Source organism: Uloborus diversus, chromosome 9 (assembly GCF_026930045.1).
Source record: "Uloborus diversus isolate 005 chromosome 9, Udiv.v.3.1, whole genome shotgun sequence".
In the NCBI taxonomy this organism is placed as follows: Eukaryota; Metazoa; Arthropoda; class Arachnida; order Araneae; family Uloboridae; genus Uloborus; species Uloborus diversus.
In genome coordinates, this window is record NC_072739.1 from 109,966,441 (window position 1) to 109,972,440 (window position 6,000).

Consider the following 6,000-nt stretch of genomic DNA (forward strand, 5'->3'; position numbering starts at 1 on the left):
AAGCGGCAAAAAATTTCTTCGGTTTGTGGCTTTAAAATGAATCAAAAAGTGTACTAGTGAGCATTTTAGAAGCTGTTGAACTTCCGTGGGCCAATAAGCATTTGTGCAACGTAGACTAGACGTTCCAACGAGACTCCGTGCCAGGGTCACATGGCAAAAATGATAAGAGTGGTGTAGTAAATACAAAAGGTGACCCCTCTGAAGAGAGTTAAATTTGTTTACTGCTGAAGTGGTAGTTTATTTATTTTCAATAAAATTACATAAAAAAAACGATTGTCCAAGTTTTTTTTTTTTTTTTTTTGCCGCACCTTGTATATCTATTACAGTCCTCGATAACTATGAAATCCTGGATAACTTTTTTTTAATAGAGTGCAGAAGAAAGATCAGATAAAAGAAATCTTGTTTTTCATTATCTTTGGTTATTACCGAAATGAAAAATTTAACTGGAGGAACAAAATATTCAGTTCAGTCACGTCTTTACTTAATACTATATTTCGTAGAAAGGAAACATAATTTTTCACACAAAAAACTACTTTTTAAATTTCATTTTGCACAGCATTTCTTTTAAAACAACACATTGCAAATAGTCTTCTGGAAAAGTTACCAGTAAATGATTAAGAAAAAATTTCTATCTTGCAGCTCTCTACTAAAACTATTTTTGAATTAAATTGCTCACTGAGTAAAAGTTTTAATTAAAATTGTCGAAAACTTTTAAAACTTTTCAAGATCTCATACTTTTTCGGAACACTAAAACAAGATTTTTAAGCTTTAATATTTAAAAAAACTCAAAATTCATATTTTTCCAGTTATATTCGACTTTAAAATTCTTGATGCCAAAATATCAATTTTTTCCGTGAGTATAATTTTATTAGGATTTAATGAGAGCTTACAGGATTGTTGACATAATTAACAGTATTCAAATTACGTAAAAATTGTATTTCCTTTAATTTCATGCAACATTTTTCCTGTTTAATACTTTTTTGAGCATGTTTAATAATGTTTGATAATTAATCTACTAACATTTATTTGCAACTCATTAGTTGAGTTAAATTTAAGTTAATCTTTAAGGAGCATATTTTCCCTTTCTTATCATAAGATAATCCATCATTCTTACTTGTTATACTTGTAACTGAACATGTATAATGTGAAATGCTTTCATAATTTTTAAAACTAGATGGATGCATTATAAATTAAAAGAAATTTTCTAATGTTAAAAAATTATGCAGATAATGCACTAACATTTTGCTTGATTACAGAGTTAATAATCATTTTTTAGTAGTACCCCCAATTTGCATTTAATGCTTGAATATTCATCACAAGAAATCTGCTGATATGAATCTCTAAGAACTGATACGATCACAGTAAAATATGAAGCCTATAAAAACAATTTTGAAATCATTTTTTCCTAATAATTATTGACTTGCATTTTTTTCTTAAGTTTCCATGCATTATTTTAATTATTATTATTATTGTTTTTGTTGTTGTTGCCATCATAGTGTTGTTGTTGTTTTTGTTATTGTCATCATCATCAGCATTGCTATTACTATTGCTATAATCATCATTATTATCATTATTATTATTAGTGGTATTAATATTATTGTTATCATTATATTATTGTATTACTATTACTACTATCATCATCAACATTGGATTAATACTGTATTACTACTATTACTATTGTTATCCATTTTTATGACTATTATTATTACTATCATCATCATCATTATTATTATTATTATCATTATTATTTTTATTATTATTATTGCTATTATCATTACTATTATTGAATTTTTTTTATTATTATTATCATCATCATCAGTATCATCATCACCATCATTATTATTATTATTATTATTATCATTACTATTATTGAATAACTAGAACTATCATCAAACTTGATCATCATCATTATTATTGTTGTTGTTGTTACTGTTGTCGTCGTCATCCTCATCGTTTTTTCTAATGTTATTGTCATCACCCTCTATATTATCATTATTATTGTTGTTATTATTAAAAATGCTGTTGTTTTAATTTCAACTTTTATTGCTTTTTTATTTTTCTTTTATTTTTATTTTTTTAGTGAACTTCTGTTTTTGTTTTCAGAACTAATTATTTTCACAATCCCTGTCTTACAATTTTTTGGAAAGAAAATCCTCATGCACTTGAGAAGGCGCAACAAATGATAAAAACTGTTACTCATAGAAAACGGAAAAGAATTAGAAATTCTTCTTTTTCTTTGATACTTTTCAATGCCGGTTATTTCCGAGGAGAAGGAGAATATCTTCATAATGCAAAAGTTTCTTTTAGTAGATGTATAAAAAAAGGAAAATACGTTTTTCTTCTTCAGATTCTGCCCCCCTTTTTTTCATTACACACTTGTGCTCCCTTGTTATTTTGAACGTGCACATTAATATTTCTTTTTCCATTTCTCAGCTAGGAGTGCTATCTTCAAAAATTGTATTCACATCCTGGCATGCTTTGAATTCTTCACTTCCGAATTTTCGTTTTCAAATAGCAAAAATAATAATAATGTTTACCTGGGAAGAAATAGCAAGTGCTTAGATTATAGCGAGCAAGTATTAAAACAAAGTCTGCAATTTTTAGTTCAAAAGAAGTATTTGTTTTTAAATGATTCATGGCGAATGATACCAGAAAACAAAACTAAATGGAAAAGTCAAAAATGTTAAAATTGAACCAAACAATTACTTAATTAAATAAAAAATGATCAAAATGCTAATTAATGAAATAAAAAATGAAAAAAGATGCTGCGCGTCCCGGGGGTGACTTGCAGTTCATTGATTGGTTTCTAGTCGTCTCTTGTTGTGAATTTCTATTGGTTGACCCATCTGGTATAAATACCGATGTCCACGGGGTTGACGTTCAGTTCTCGCACGACTTTCTTAATGTGTGTCGAGTTTTTTGCACTGATGAAAAGGCTCCATTGTAGCCTTGAAATAGCTATATATATATATTGTACTTTATGAGATTTTTATGCTTTATCTACGTTGGTTTTTCACTTTTATCAATTGAAATTAACTGATAGCTTTACGTAGTTTTGGAAAAAAATGCTAGAAAATACTATGACGCTACATGTTTTGATTAGAGATTTAAATTTATCTGTAAACAATTATCAAAGCAGTAAAATTCTGTGAAACAGAATTGATCAACGTTTAAGACAGTAAAGAAATTCTGTAAAGTAAAAAACAAGTATAACAACACGCCATGAAACCATTACATTTCTAATATATTTTTATGGAAACAAAAAATATATTTTTCGTATTCTTACATTATCTGAATTTTTAAAATTTAAGCTTTGTAAGATGTAATAAGCTGTTAAAAGTTGAATTTGATTATTACAGGGCAACATATGATTAGTTCAAAGTAATTATAAATTGAAGTTTAAAAAAGCATTAATCTCCAAATTCAACTTAAAGAGTAGCATTATAGATTATGGAAAAACATTAGTTACTGAAAAAGAACTTATCCCAAAATAATATTTTTAGTTGTAGAATGCAGTGATGTTATACTTTTTTTTATAAGAACATAATTTCGATCTGTTTTCATCCATTTCCTATTAAAGTAATTGTAATAGCTTTTTGAATAAAGTTAAAAAGTCAATTACTCTGAATGCTTAGTTTGAGAAAAATCATTTCTCGACTAACTTTTAATTCCTCTTCCGAAGGCAAAATTAATGTGTTTTATAAAGATGAATGTTTGTTTTTGTCAGTGCTTTGTTAATATTAATCTCATACTTTTTAATTTTGAAGGCAAAATGAAAGGTTTTTCTTGATTAATGTTCTTGACATTTCTTCATTTTTAATTAAAATCCAGAATGTAATTTTAAATTTTACTTTCATTTCCTAGGATTTAAAGCTAATATTTCTTGTAGGGTAAAGTCGCCATATTTCATCCTCCATAAGCATTTTGACCTCTGACTAGCGTATGTCACGATCAATTAATATATATATATATATATATATATATATATATATATATATATATATATATATATATATATATATATATATATATATATATATATATATATATATATATATATATATATATATATATATATATATATATATATATATATATATATATATATATATATATATATATATATCACCAATAACTGAACCTGCACATAGTATTTAAGCTTAAATACATTAAATGCATTTTATTTTAGTTAAAAAGAAGTTTTATTTTTTGCACTTTTACTAGAATTGAAAATTGTTAACCTATTTTCATCCCCTCCAATGCAGCTTCTAATAGAGGCAATAATGGGTTAAAAACTAGGTAATAATTAAGAGTTGTATTTAAGGAAAACAACAAAAGTTGTTAATTTTATACAAAATATTTAGTTTATAAGTGTTAGATTGATTTTTTTCAACCTGCAAAACAAACCGTTACTTTTTTTTTTTTTTTTTTGTTTTTTTGCCCGGAGCACATTTTGTGCTTGTCACGAGGAACATTGAGGGCAACGTACCTATATTTCTCCTTGTTAGTCTTCATGAGAACGTTTTCAGTCCATAAGATTCTGTGCATCAATAATATCTTTTACTTCAATCTGAGTAAGGGACGAAAATAGGAACATCACAAGTGCCGGCTTCCTTTTCTTCGTGAAGTAAAATTTACTTATCAAAACACTCAGATCATTCAGTTTGCTTCTGACTCTAAACAAGTATGTCAAATTCAACTAAATAAACACATTCTAATAAATCAAAAAGAGCGTTTACAAATAGTATTACGATAGTTTATGTTGTCAAAATTCAGAATAAGTGCTCCCAAACAGCGACTCCGAAGAATCCGAGTCTCATGAAACTTCCAGAAAGAAATAATGTTGTTAATCACAACCCCCCCCCCCCCCAAAAAAAAATCACTAATGGCGGCACCTAGTGTCAAACCAGAGAAACTTATGGACACGAAATTGAGCACAGTTGACGAAACATGTCTACTTTACCCTATAATTATGTTCAAAACGTGGAAAATGTAGAATTGTCGCTAACAAAATGCTACGTTAAATAAATGACATTTAGAACGCATATATGCACGTCGGATATACATGAACTAGAGAAATTTCGATGTACAGTCGAATCCCGACTTACGCGAGGGATGCGTTCCAAGATCCCTCGCGTAAGTCGAAATTTCGCGTTGTGGAAAAGAGAATGTAAACTTTTTTTTTATAAACGTACCTATTTACTTTAGACACTTGTTAACACCACCTCAAAATATTTTAAACCATTCCTTAACTACACATTACCGTTTCTTACATAAAGAACTGAATTTTCATTTTTAATGCTAAAAAAAAACGTTTTAATCAATATAAAATACTGTTACGATGCACAAAATCAGTGATCAACGGGAAAGAGAGACATAAAATAAGCCAGTACTGTACGTACAGTATGTTGCAATAATAAAATGATGTACTTTAATAATAATCTACAGTAGTTCCAGTAATAATATTTGTAATTTTAAAAAATGAAGACGTTGATGATTTATGTTGCTTGATCAAATAGTTATTCTACTATATTTTCAAACACAGTTGCTCCGCTAGTTCTTAATAACGTTTCCATCTATGTGACAACACTCCTCATCCTGATTTCTTTTATTCCCAATACAAGAGCAGCTTCCATTTTCATAAATCTGCGTTCTGCTTAGACACTACTCAGCGAACTTTTACGGATTTCCTTTTCCTGAATTTTAATTGTACATATGGAAGATTCATTCAAACGTAACTGTCTTGCGACCTTCGACGCATTTTTAAGTTGTTCAAGCATATCGAGAGAACCTTTAGCTTTTCTTTAATTGTCAGAAACTTTCTCTCTTTCTTTCTGTCTTCAAACTTTAGATGGAAAAGTGCTCTTAAGTGTTATTATATTTTATCAAATTTCACATTTAAAATGAAAAAAATACGGTAAATGTGGAGTAGTTATTTGTATACACAAATAAAGCTATGTTCAGACTATTACGATATGGGAATTTAAGCTGCCAAAGATG